Source organism: Lithobates pipiens, unplaced genomic scaffold, assembly GCF_037356315.1.
Source record: "Lithobates pipiens isolate NorthernLeopardFrog02 unplaced genomic scaffold, aLitPip1_a1.2 Scaffold_25, whole genome shotgun sequence".
NCBI lineage: Eukaryota > Metazoa > Chordata > Amphibia > Anura > Ranidae > Lithobates > Lithobates pipiens.
In genome coordinates, this window is record NW_027507787.1 from 55,253,802 (window position 1) to 55,267,907 (window position 14,106).

Consider the following 14,106-nt stretch of genomic DNA (forward strand, 5'->3'; position numbering starts at 1 on the left):
TCCTGGCGGGATTGGGCACATGGGATTTCAAACACACCTGAGCTCATCACTATTACTTATACAGGTTGATGACCAAAAGCCTGTATAAGCAGCATATTTAATGTACAGCATGCAAGACTCCTCAGTGCAGCCTGCAAGACTCCTCAAAACAGCGTGCTTTGATGGATCCAACAACAATCGGGTGCCAATGAAAGTAAAATGAACCCAAACATCAAACATCAAACACAACACGCCCCGCCCCGCCCCTCTCCTCTGATTGGCTACTAGCTTACCAGCAGCTTACTCTTATACCTGTTGATAAAAAAATTGCCGCATGTAGGTCAATCATTAGTGCGCCCTATGTGTATTCAGAAAATAGTTATATATAAAAAAAATGATTCGTGTTTTTCGGCTTTACCGATTGGTAACATTGGGCTGCCCACAAGCAACATGGCGGCCACAGGCTCGTGAGTCCCCATGTGTGCAGGTAGGGAGGAAGTGACGTCTGTGAACGGAGGCGCGCTGCAGGTCTGGCTGTATGTACAGGATACGGGCGGTAGGTTTGAACGGTGTCAGGTCTGTGTTGGGTGTTTGTGTCATGGCGGTCTCCCTGGTGCAGTGTTCTCAGTGCGGCCATTACTGCACGGTGCCATGGTTATTATCTGGGCGTAGTTGTTATGAACAAGCTGAGCCTCCTATTATTGAATGATGCCCTCACAATGTATGCACAGGGAGGAGGGTACTCTATGCCAACATTGCTGCAGGCTTTGTGGTTGCTCCAGACTAGAGCTGTCAGTGTGTCTGTGGAGCCCCAAACATGGCTTCCACTCAGTGATACTCAGGGGGAGACCTTCATCGGGCACAATACAGAACCTTCCCTGCTCTCCCCTAGTGCTGCACGATTCTGGCTAAAATAAGAATCACAATGTTTTTGATTAGAAGATGGATGACGACTCTCGTGGCTTAATGTCATCTTTCGCATTAAAACAAAAATTGGACGATCTTTACTGTTTTATTTCTTTTTTTATTCATGGAAGTGCATTTTTTTTTTTCCCCAGAAATTGTTTGAAAGACCGCTGGGCAAATACGGTGTGACATAAAATATTGCAGCAATTGACATTTTATTCCTTAGGCCCCTTTTCACACTGGGGTGCACTACAGCGCTAAAAAAAAGCACCTGCAAAGCACCCTGAAACAGCCGCTGCTGTGTCTCCAGTGTGAAAGCCCGAGAGCTTTCCCACTGGAGCAGTGCACTTGCAGGGCAGTCAAAGTCCTGCAAGCTGTATCTTTGGAGCATTGTATTTACTGCTCCTAAAATGCCCCTTCCCATAGAAAACAATGGGGCAGCGCTGGTTTTAACCCTTTTTCGGCTGCGAGCGGAGGATAAAACTGCCCCGCTAGTGGCCAAATAGTGCCGCTAAATATAACGCCGCTTTACCGCCAACGCCACAGCGTGAAAGTAGCCTTAGTGTCTCTGATAAACTATATATGTTTGGGGGTTCCAAGTAATTTTCTAGCAAAAAATATTGATTTTAACTTAAGAAACAAGTGTCAGAAAGAGATTTAGACTTTAAGTGGTTAAACTTCCTGCATTTACACGTTGTTAAAAACTTGGTAGACTGCCTGGATTGTTTTCTTTACACACAGAAGTTTCCCTTTGCTCTAAGAAGGAAGAGTTGGTTACAATGTTTCATTTTAAAAACTTGGCAGACTGCCGGGATGTTTTCTTTTGACAGCTGAGTGAGCAGATAAGTCTCTCAACTTGTTATATGAAAGAATAGTCAAACTCTGCAATAGATATAGGGGGGGTAAAAGTTTTTCTTTTAGTTTCTATTATAAAATTTTGCTAATAAGTCTTTTTTTTTTTTTTTTCAATAATGATGAGAATGTACTCCCTGTGCCCTGTTAGATTTGCCAGTTATCGGCACACAGAGACCGCATGTGAGGAAAGGACTGCAGATAACCAGCAAATCTGTTTACATGTGACCAGCAGTGATTGGACACAGCTGATCACATGGTAAAGGGCCACTGTGATTGGCCCTTTACCGTGATCTGTGATCAGCTGTGTCCAAAAGACATAGTGCTCACAGAGCACATCCCAAGGGACACACGGGAGGCGCGGTTCTAGTAAGACCGCCCTCCCAGAACTGGAGAGCTGCGCTGTAGCCATATTTTAGCCATAGCACGGGTTGGAAGGTGGTAAAATAGTTGTAAAGGCTGAAGTTTTTTTTTTTATCTTAATGCATTCTATGCATTGAGATGAAAAGTCTTCTATGTGCAGCAGCCCCCTAACACTTACCTAAGGTCCCTCTGTCCAGCGATGTCCACGACTGTCTCAGCCATTCTGCCTGCTGATTGGCTGAGACACAGCAGCAGCACCATTGGCTGCCGCTGCTGTCAAAGTCAGCTAGCCAATCGGTGGAGAGGGGGCCAGGTTGGGGCTCCTGTGTCTGAATGGACACACGGAGCTGTGACTCGGTTGCCCACATAGCAAGCTTCTTGCTGTGGGAGCACTGAACAGGAGGGAGGGGCTAGGAACACAGAAGAGGGACCCAAGAAGAGGAGGATCCGGGCTGCTCTGTGCAAATCTACTACAACAGCAGGTACGGTAAGTATAACATGTTTGTTATTTTTATAGGAAAAAAAAGACTTTACAATCACTTTAACCAATAGCCGCCGCAGTTATACTGCAGCAGGTTGGCACAGCTGCGCAAATCGGCGTAGGTATACGTCGCTCCTTTAAGATGATCGAGCAGACGCGCGCTGTATGTCCCCGGAGCCAATGCCCGGGCCTGTCGCCGGGCACTCGCGATCACTCGTGACAGAACTGGAACACACACAGATCCACGTCCTGTCAGGGGAATAGAGACAGATCATGTGTTCTTAGTCTATAGGAACACCAATCAGTTTCCTCCCCTAGTCAATCCCTCCCCCCCAGTTAGAACACACCTAGAGAGCACAGTCAACCCCTTGAGCGCCCCTAGTGTTAACCCCTTCCCTGCCAGTGACATTTATACAGATACTGATCACTGTATAAATGTCAATGGTCCCAAAAATGTGTCAAGTGTCCACTCTTTCTGCACCAATCCTGATAAAAATCGCAGATCACCGCCATTACTAGTAAAAATGCCATAAATCTATCCCCTATTTTGTAGATACTATAACGTTTGCGCAAAACAATCAATATGTGCTTATTGCTATTTTATTTTTTTTTTTACCAAAAATATGTAGAATATATATCTGCCTAAACTGATGACCTTTTTTTTGGATATTATAGCAAAAAGTACAAAATATTGTGGGTTTTTTTTATTTTATTTTTTCAAAATTGTCTATTATTCATTTTTTTTTTTTTTTTTTTATAACGCAAAAAAAAAAAGGCAGAGGTGCTCAAATACCACCAAAATAAATCTCTATTTGTGGGGAAAAAAAGGACATAAATTTTGTATGGGTACAACATCACACGACCACGCAATTGTCGGTTAAAGCGACTCAGTGCTGTATCGCAAAAAATGGCCTAGTCAGGAACCGGGCAAATCCTTCCTGGGCTGAAGTGGTTAAAGTAGAATTCCAGCTAAGGCCTAACAGAAAGATGTGTATACTTAACCACTTGAGGACCGCCGTATTGCCATTGTACGTCAGCACAATGGCACAGGCAGGCACAATCACGTACATCTACGTGATTGCCTTCCAGCGGGTGGGGGGTCCCATCGGACCCCCTCCCGCTGGTTACGGCGGTCCGATTCGGTCCAGGAGCGCTCCGTGATGAGGGGATGGCCGTTCGTTTTCGGCCACCCCCTCTGGATCGCTCCTGGCCAATGAGAAGCTTCCTCCCCTGTGTATTGTTTACACAGGAAGGAGGAAGTGATGTCATTCTCCTCGGGGCGGTCTTTTTGACCGGACTACGAGGAGAAGAGTAAAAGTAAGTCTGCACGAACACTACACTGACATGTAGGTACACACAGGCACACAAACCCCCCCGATCCCCCCCCCGATCGCCCCCCGATCCCCCCCCCGCCCCCCCTCCCCCCCCAGTCACAGTGTCACTGATTGCATTGATCATTTCTTTACTGATCAATGCATTCAGTGTCAGTTGTGACAGTAAAAACTGTCAGGACAGTTAGTGTTAGGTCCAGGGTAGCCCCCTATCACCCCCCAATAAAGATTTAACCCCCTGATTGCCCCTAGAGTTAACCCTTTCACCCCCTTTTGCCAGTGTCACTAAGCGATCATTTTTCTGATCGCTGCATGTGTCGCTAGGTAGCTAGTTATTTTTTTAGGTTCACCGCCAGGTTTTTATATCGCTAGGTACCCCGATATACTACCCAATAATGTTTTTAACCCCCTGATTGCCGCTAGTTAACCCTTTCACCCCCTTTTGCCAGTGTCACTAAGCGATCGTTTTTCTGATCGCTGCATTAGTGTCGCTACAGTCGCTAGGTAGCTAGTTATTTTTTTAGGTTCACCGCCAGGTTTTTATAGCGCTAGGTACCCCGATATACTACCCAATAATGTTTTTAACCCCCTGATTGCCGCTAGTTAACCCTTTCACCCCCTTTTGCCAGTGTCACTAAGCGATCATTTTTCTGATCGCTGCATGTGTCGCTAGGTAGCTAGTTATTTTTTTAGGTTCACCGCCAGGTTTTTATATCGCTAGGTACCCCGATATACTACCCAATAATGTTTTTAACCCCCTGATTGCCGCTAGTTAACCCTTTCACCCCCTTTTGCCAGTGTCACTAAGCGATCGTTTTTCTGATCGCTGCATTAGTGTCGCTACAGTCGCTAGGTAGCTAGTTATTTTTTTAGGTTCACCGCCAGGTTTTTATAGCGCTAGGTACCCCGATATACTACCCAATAATGGTTTTAACCCCCTGATTTCCGCTAGTTAACCCTTTCACCCCCTTTTGCCAGTGTCACTAAGCGATAATTTTTCTGAACGCTGCATCAGTGTCGCTAGTGTCGCTAGGTAGCTAGTTAACTAGGCTCCCAAAAAGTCCCCCACATGTGGTATCCCCGTACTCGGGAGAAGCAGCAGAATTTATTTTGGGGTGTAATTTGACTTCTGCCCATAGCATGTGTGAGCAATATATCATTTAGTGACAACTTTGTGCAAAAAAAAAAAGTTTGTAATATTCCCGCAACTTTTGGCAAAATATAAAATATTCCATGGACTCAACATGCCTCTCAGTAAATAGCTTGGGGTGTCTACTTTCCAAAATGGGGTCATTTGGGGGGGTTTTGTGCTATTTTGGCATTTTATGGCCTTCGAAACTGTGATAGGTAGTGAGGAGTTAAATCAAAAATTTGCACCCTTAGAAATCCTGAAGGTGGTGATTGGTTTTCGGGGTGCCGTGCGCGACTAGACTCCCAAAAAGTCCCACACATGTGGTATCCCCGTACTCGGGAGAAGCAGCAGAATGTATTTTGGGGTGTCATTTCACATATAACCATGGCATGTGTGAGCAATATATCATTTAGTGACAACTTTTTGTAAAAAAAATTTTTTTTTTTTTTTTTTGTCATTATTCAATCCCTTAGGACAAAAAAAATAAATATTCAATGGGCTCAACATACCCATCAGCAATTTCCTTGGGGTGTCTACTTTCCAAAATGGGGTCATTTGGGGGGGATTTGTACTGCCCTGCCATTTTAGCACCTCAAGAAATGAGATCGGCAGTCATAAATTAAAAGCTGTGTAAATTCCAGAAAATGTACTCTAGTTTGTAGACGCTATAACTTTTGCGCAAACCAAAAAATATACGCTTATTGACATTTTTTTTACTAAAGACATGTGGCTGAATAAATTTTGCCCTCAATGTATGACTAAAATTTAGTTTATTCGATTTTTCTTATAACAAAAAGAAGAAAATATCTTTTTTTTTCAAAATTTTCGCTCTTTTTCCATTTATATCGCAAAAAAAAAAAATCGCAGAGGCAATCAAATACCATCAAAAGAAAGCTCTATTTGTGGGAAGAAAAGGACGCAAATTTCGTTTGGGTGCAATATTGCATGACCGCGCAATTACCAGTTAAAGCAGCGCAGTGCGAAATTGCAAAAAGACCTCTGGTCCTTAAGGTGTTTATTGGTCCGGAGCTGAAGTGGTTAACTATTCAACCCAGTCACCTGATCCAGGTCCCTTGTGTCAGTTATTGGTGGCTGCAGGGGAGAGGAGGGAGCGGTGACAATGGCTGCACAATGAGAGCCTATGGGTAAGGTTATCAATCCCTGCTTTCACAGCCATTGTCGGGAGCTCTTTCCATTCCTGCAGCTGCTGCTAGCTGACACAGGGGATCATATACAGTGGATATAACAAGTATGCACACCCCTGTTAAAATGTCAGGTTTCTGTAATGTAAAAAAATGAGACAAAGATCATTTCAGAAATTTTTCCACCTTTAATGTGACCTATAAACTTCAACTCAATCAAAAAAAAAACTAAAATAATGTGGTTGCATAAGTTTGCACACCATCTAATAACTGGGGATGTAGCTGTGTTCAGAATTAAAAGAGAAGTATGTTTTTTATTTTATTTTTATTTTAGATTCATACTTGCCTAGGTGATGCTGCATCTGTCTCTAGCCATCTCTGCACTGAGAACCGAGCCACCGAACATCGCTGATGGCTTTGTTCTCACAGCTCCCCAAGAGGAGAGCTGCTGACTGTCAGTCAGCGTCTCTTTTCTGCTTCTCCATGCTCATTGGAACGCTAAGCTGTGGAGGGGCGGGTCCATCAGTCAAGGCAGGTGGCGGATCCAGACTCGGGGAGTTAGGATGACACGCTGCCTCGACTGGTGGCAGCGACGCCAGCGGAGAGCGGACTTTAGACCACTCTGCTGAAAACACACAGGAGTGCCAAACGTATAAGCTTAGGCTGGACTTCCCTTTTAAGCAATCACATTTAAGCCCATGCTAAATAAGTCGGTACACACCTGCCATCCTTTAAAGTGCCTCTGATTAACCCCAAATAATGTTCAGCTGTTTTAGTAGGTCTTTCCTGACATTTTCTCAGTCACATCCTACAGCAAAAGCCATTGTCTGCAGAGAGCTTCCAAAGCATCAGAGGGATCTCATTGTTAAAAGGTATCAGTCAGGAGAAGGGTACAAAAGAATTTCCAAGGCATTAGATATACCATCGAACACAGTGAAGACAGTCATCAAGTGGAGAAAATATGACACAATAGTGACATTACCAAGAACTGGACGTCCCTCCAGGATTGATGAAAAGACGAGAAGAAAACTGGTCCTGGAGGCTGCCAAGAGGCCTACAGCAACATTAAAGGAGCTGCAGGAATATCTGGCAAGTACTGGCTGTGTGGTACATGTGACAATCTCCTGTATTCTTCATATGTCTGGACTATGGGGTAGAGTGGCAAGACGGAAGCCTTTTCTTAGGAAGAAAAACATCCAAGCCCTAGACACACACATATTTGAAGTCTCCCAAAAGCATTTGGAAAATGCGTTCTTGTCTGATGAAACCAAAGTTGAACTTTTTGGCTATAATTCCAAAAGATATGTTTGCAACATCATCAAAAGAACACCATACACACAGTGAAGCATGGTGGTGGCAGTATCATGCTTTTGGGCTGCTGTTCTTCAGCTGAACAGGACCTTAGTCAAGGTAAAGGGAATTATGAACAGTTCCACACAACAGTCAATAACAAAACCTTCAGGCTTCTGCTAGAAAACTGAACATGAAGAGAAACCTCATCTTTCAGAAACGACTCAAAGCATACATCCAAATCAACAAAGGAATGGCTTCACCAGAAGAAGATTAAAGTTTTGGAATGGCCCAGCCAGAGCCCTGACCTGAATCTGATTGGAAATCTGCGGTGATCTGAAGAGGGCTGTGCACAGGAGATGCCCTCGCAATCTGACAGGTTTGGAATGTTTTTGCAAAGAAAAGTGGGCAAATTATTGCCAAGTCAAGATGTTACATGCTGATAGACTCATACCCAAAAAGGCTAAGTGCAATAATAAAATCAAAAAGTGCTTCAACAAAGTATTAGTTTAAGGGTGTGCACACTTATGCAACAATATTTTATTTTTTATTTCCCTCCACCTAAAAGATTTCAGTTTGTTGTTCAACTGAGTTGTACAGTTTATATATAGGTCACATTAAAGGTGGAAAAAGGTTCTGGAATTATTTTTCATTGTCTTTTTTTTACATCCCAGAAACCTGACATTTTAACAGGGGTGTGGAGACTTTTTACTGTACTTCTTACTGTAACCAGGCTGAAATAGGTAAGCGTATATGTTCTTCTAGTATATAGTAATAGTATATTATTTAATTGATCTTGTACCCCAGAGAACAAAGTGTCCCATTTTGAAGGGTGCAGTGCTTCCAGAGCTATCATGGTCAACCTATGCTTTCCTTCACACACTACTGCCTGACTGTGCTGCTCTGAATGACAAAATTAGGGCTAATTGGTATTGGACACCAGGCACTTGCCAGGACGAGCAGGATCACAATGCAAGCAGAGAGAAGGCATGTCGGAGAGAAAACTCCCCCAGGCTCACTCACAGCAGACGGGCATTAAGAAAGTGTACTGTGCCTGATCTCCACACTAGTAGGGATAAACTCGTGTGTGTATGGATCCTAGTCTGAGCCCGCCAGAAAGCTGTCGCCTGTACTGGGCCAATCGGCTGTAAGGTGTGTATACATTCAGCTGCGGGTGGGGAATGCCATGACTACTTACGATTGGTCGAGTACAGGTGACAGCTTTCTGGCATGCACGCTCAGGTGGGTTCAGACTATGATCCAAGCACACCTGAGCTCATCTCTACACACTAGCAATGACTAGCTAATTGTTATGTAAAGAAGGGGGTTGTGTCAGTGATCACCTCAGTTTCCTGTTGAGACACATGCCACATGACTGTATATCAGAATAACCAGATCCATTTTTAGTGCCCTGCAGGGAACTTTCCTGTTCTGACTGCTAGCGCTCCCACTGCGGAAGGTCACAAGTAACCGCTCTGCTTGAGCCCCACAAATCGGGCTTCTGATAGGGTAGGAGATGGCAGATAATGAGAGATAAACGGAATGGATCTGCTGCACAATCGTACAGCATTTCTTTATACAGAGAGAAGTATTTATATAATTAATGCAGCACTTGAAATTTTGTACGTTTTCATCAAGGACCATGCAGTGCTATAAAAAAGTATTCAAATTCCTTGAAATTTTCCTCATCTTGTCACGTAACAACCAAAAACACACTTATTTTATTGGGATTTTATGCATTAGACCAGCACAAAATGGCACATAATTGTGAAGTGGAAGGAAAATGATAAATGGTTTCCAACATTTTTTACAAATATCTGAAAAGTGTGGTGTGCATTTGTATTCAGCCCCCTTTACTCTGATACCCATAGCTAAAATCTAGTGGAACCAATTGCCTTCAGAAGTCATCTAATTAGAAAATAGTCTACCTGTGTGTAATTTAATCTCAGTATAAATACAGCTGTTCTGTAAAGCCCTCATAGGTTTGTTAGAGAACCTTGGTGAACAAACAGCATCATGAAGGCCAAGGAACACACCAGACAGGTCAGAGTTAAAATTGTGGCGATGTTTAAAGCAGGGTTCGGTTGTAAAAAAAATATGCCAAGCTTTGTATATCTCAATGAGCACTGTTCAATCAATCATCCAAAAATGGAAAGAGTATGGCACAACTGTAAACCTATTAAGACATGGCCATCCACCTAAACTGACAGGTCGGGTAAAAAGAGCATTCATCAGAGGAGCAGCCAAGAGGCCCATGGTAACTCTGGAGGAGCTGCAGTTCTCCACAGCTCAGGTGGGAGAATCTGTCTACAGGACAACTATTATTCGTGCTCTCCATCTGGCCTTTTATGGAAGAGAGAGCCATTGTTCAAAGAAAGCCATACGTCATTCTGCTTGCAGTTTGCGAGAAGCCATGTGCGGGACACAGCAAACTTGGAAAAAGGTCCTCTGGTCACATGAGACCAAAATTTAACTTTGGCCTAAAAGCAAAACATTTGGTGGGGGGGATGAACTAACACTGCACATCACCCTGAACACACCAACCCCATGTGAAACATGGTGGTGGCAGCATCATGATGTAGGGATGCTTTTCTTCAGCAGGGATGGGGAAGCTGGTCAGAGTTAATGGGAAGATGGATGGAGCCAAATACAGGGCAAACTTAGACAACCTGTTAGACTCTGCAGAAGACTTGAGACTGGAGTGGAGGTTCACCTTCCAGCAGGGCAACGTCCCTAAATATACAGCTAGAGCTACAATGGAATGGTTTAGATCAAAGCATATTCATGTGTTAGCCCTTGTACACACGGTCAGAGAATCCGTCGGAATGTGTCCTATCGGACCGTGTTGTCGGATAATCCGACTGTGTGTGGTATGCATCGGGCTGATTCCGTCTGAATATCCGTCGGACCCAATTTTCCAACTTGTTGGAAATATTTCCTGACAAACTGGTCCGATCGGACATACTCCGATCATGTGTAGAGAATTTTGATCGGACCAAGTGCCACGCATGCTCAGATCAAATTCCTACATCAAAGCTATTGGCTACTAGCCTGAATGTAGTACCATCGTAACGAAATTACGTCATCACGTTCTGAAAGATCGGATTTTTCGACAACTTTGTCCGACCGTGTGTATGCAACAGTTTCAGACAAGATCCAACGGATTTGGTTGTCGAAATCTCCGACCGTGTGTACAGGGGCTTAGAATGATGCAATCAAAGTCCAGACCTAAATCCAACTGAGAATCTGTGGCAAGACTTGAAAATTGCTGTTCACAGATGCTCTCTATCCAATCTCTCTCAGAGCTTGAGATATTTTCCAGAGAAGAATGGGCAAACAAAACTAGATGTGCAAAGCTGGTAAAGACATCCCCAAAAATATTTGCATCTGTAATTGCAGCAAAATGTTAAATGTAATGTCAATGTAAAATCCCAATAAAATAAAGTGATATTGTTGGTTGTAAGCTGACAAAATGTGGAAAATTGCAAGGGGTATGAATACTTTTTCAAGGCACTGTACTTACACATACCATGGCTGGTTTAGACAGGAACCAATAAACCTACAAGCGTGTCTTTGAACTGTGAGAACTGCTGTATCTGGAGGAAACCCATGTAGACCATGTCCTGGCCGGCATCCCAGCGCTGCAGGGCGGAAGTGCTAATTACCAAGTTACTGCATTGCCCCATCATTTATTTCTACATTATTCACTAGACAAGCAGGTAAAGTACTCATATAATGAAATGTTAAAGGTCTGCCCAGGACTCACAGGAGACAGCAGCGCTAGCCCACTCACCAAGCATCAGTGCTGGGGTCTCTTCTGAAAAAAACAGAAGCAGTTGAACAGCGTTCAAGCATAAATAGGATCAGACAGGTATTGTTAGAGCAAAATAAAAGTAAAGGCTTGTGTTTTTTTTTTTTTGTTTTGTTTAAATAGCATGTCATACTTGCCTGCTCTGTGCAGTGGTTTTGCATGGAGAAGCCCCAATCCTCCTCTGCTCTGGTCCCCTGCTGGTGCTCCTGGCTCCACCCCCCCCTTTGAGTGCCCCTATAGCAAGCCAGTTGGTATAGGGCAGTGATGGCGAACCTTGGCACCCCAGATGTTTTGGAACTACATTTCCCATGATGCTCCACTACACTGCAGAGTGCATGAGCATCATGGGAAATGTAGTTCCAAAACATCTGGGGTGCCAAGGTTCGCCATCACTGGTATAGGGGCACTCGTGTTTACTCGCTCTCGGACCCCATTCTGAGTGTCCGTAAGACACACAGAGCAGGACTTGGCCCAGCCCCTGCTCCCTCCCCACTGGCTCTTGTTGACAGCAGTGGAAGCCAATGGCTCCTGCTGCTGTATCTTAACCAATCTGGAGCGAGAGAGCCTCGACTCTCATGCACATCGCTGGATCGGGCTTGGGTATGTATTTGAATGGTGTTGCTGCGGGGGAAGCTGCATGCCGTAGGTTTTTTTACCTTAAAAAAACCTGCATAAACAAGCACTTTAATTACTTGCCCCCTGCCCCAACTGTAGACCTACAGGATAAATACTTACCTTCAGCCTAGATCCACTGTGTAGCCACAGTCCTTTGTCCAGGAAAACCATTCTTTTCATACAGGCTTTCTTTTCACACAAGGCTTATTTGCGAAGGCCACCTGCAGCTGCCATGAGTACTGCTCTCCTGTATGGGAAAAAAAAAACTAAGATCATATGATGTTTAACATTAATTTAGAAGTCTCTTGTACTTCAGTGTGTGTTACAGAGAAAAAAAGAACTAGCAATTAGGACTTTTAGGGCTCTGAGGAATGCACAAACATGAAAATATGGTATGAACATAGAGTATTTATTTTTATCAAAACGAATTGAAAGGTATAAAATATTACATGTACACAATTTACATGTAAAGAATGAGTGGTCGGAAGCCACAGGGAAAAAATGAAACCACTCAACGGTGGTACTGCAGATTGATACAGAAAACCAAATGCCAACATGTTTTGAGCTCCTCCTCAAAAGGGTAGGTTTTAACAATCTTGACAAATACAGTAGTGCCTGGGCAAAGATGTGAAGAGTATAACCACCAACCAATGGTAAAAACAATATAATGAATCCAGTCAAGGTAAAAATGTGCAGAAAAATAAGAAATCCTCTTGGCTTGAGGGCGACCCATGTGGGGTGCACAGGGATCACCTTATCCTAGAGGAGGTTACCTCATAGGAGATGGGGGAAAAACCTCAGCTCAAAAAGTAATCTTTGGTGCCTTTTAAAGATCCCTCAATCAGCAAGTATCCCAGACCAGACTGGAGGTCTGGTCTTATGTGTGCAAGTTGCACCATGCAGTGAGAATCCTTTCTAGCAGTGCTATCTAGTGAACTACTGGCGTTCAAATATTCCCCTCTTGGACACTATATACTGTTTTCCCCACTGAGAGTACCCTTTCAGCCATTCTGGTCTGGGATACTTGCTGATTGAGGGATCTCTAGAGGCACCAATGGCTACGTTTTGAGCTGAGGTTTTTCCCGTCTCCTATGAGGTAATCTCCTCTAGGATGATGTGATCCTTTTGACTGGATTCATTATAAATATTTTTTACCATTGATTAGTCATACTCTTCACATCTATGCCCAGGCACTACTGTTTTTGTCAAGATTGTTAAAACCTTCCCTAAGGCTCGGTTCACACCTAAACAGGCCGTGGATCGCACAGCAATGCTGTCTGTCCCTGTTCTCCATTTCAGGGATGAATCGGCAGAATCTTTACCTGAGTTCAACCCTGAAACGGCGGCAAAGACGCACAGCGTTTATGTGCGGTGTGCTCTGCAGCCGCCCTAGAGACATGTTAACCGACTCCATAGAGAGCCGGTAATATTCTCCTGCTATGCGAATTGGATACGGAGAAATTCGCATAGGTGTGAACCCAGCCTGAAGAAGGAGATCAAAGGACTCCGAAATATGTTGGTGTTTGCGTTTCTGTATCAATCTCCAGTACCACCATTGAGTGGGTTCATTTTTGCCCTGTGGCTTCCGACCACTCAATTTTTATATGCAATTGTGTACATGTAAGATTTTATACCTTTTCAATTACTTTTGATAATAATAAATACTCTATGTTCATACCATGTTTTCATGTTTGTGCATTCCTCAGAGTCCTAAAAGTCCCAATTACTAGGGGAGTTCTTTTTTACCTCAATCTACCAGTGATGTGGCCAATTTTTATCAGATTTACAAACCTCTTTTTCATATTGATTTGCGTTACAGTACATTCAAGATGCATGAACGACTGAATTATTTTGTTTTTGTGGAGACCTCTTCCACCAACATGCTGCATTGCAATGCAGTGGAAAAAAGTCTTACATAATTGCGGTGGCTTATTCTACGCTTTTCAGATTATTTGAATAGGATGCCTTAAAAAATGCAATGCATGTGAAGTACAGTATTAGAGTCTTGCCTCATATGTTCTGCAGTGAACAAGTTCTACAGCTTCCAGTACTTTCAGCTACCGGCTATTGTACCACTGATTTTGTGCGCATCTGCTTTGGCACAGTTCATTAATTTCACAAGTGAATCTCAATTATGTATAACCTATTCTGGAAATAAGGCCAAGGTAAAATAGACCCCCAGCAGGGATTTACAACAAAAAAAT

At 43.6% G+C, this 14,106-nt stretch overlaps 1 protein-coding gene across 2 annotated transcripts in view; it reads left to right on the forward strand.

Annotated features, from left to right (window-relative positions):
• The first annotated feature begins 430 nt into the window (after nucleotides 1-430).
• Nucleotides 431-14,106, forward strand: part of CUEDC2 (CUE domain containing 2) — a 74,434-nt gene continuing 60,758 nt past the window's right edge. Inside the window, exons 1-2 of one of the 2 annotated variants that reach the window (XM_077454475.1) lie at nucleotides 502-535; nucleotides 8,151-8,219. The gene's annotated coding sequence lies outside the window, so the exon portion shown is untranslated. Of the gene's footprint in view, nucleotides 536-8,150; nucleotides 8,220-14,106 lie in introns of both variants that reach the window. The other variant, XM_077454474.1, reaches the window with a different exon arrangement.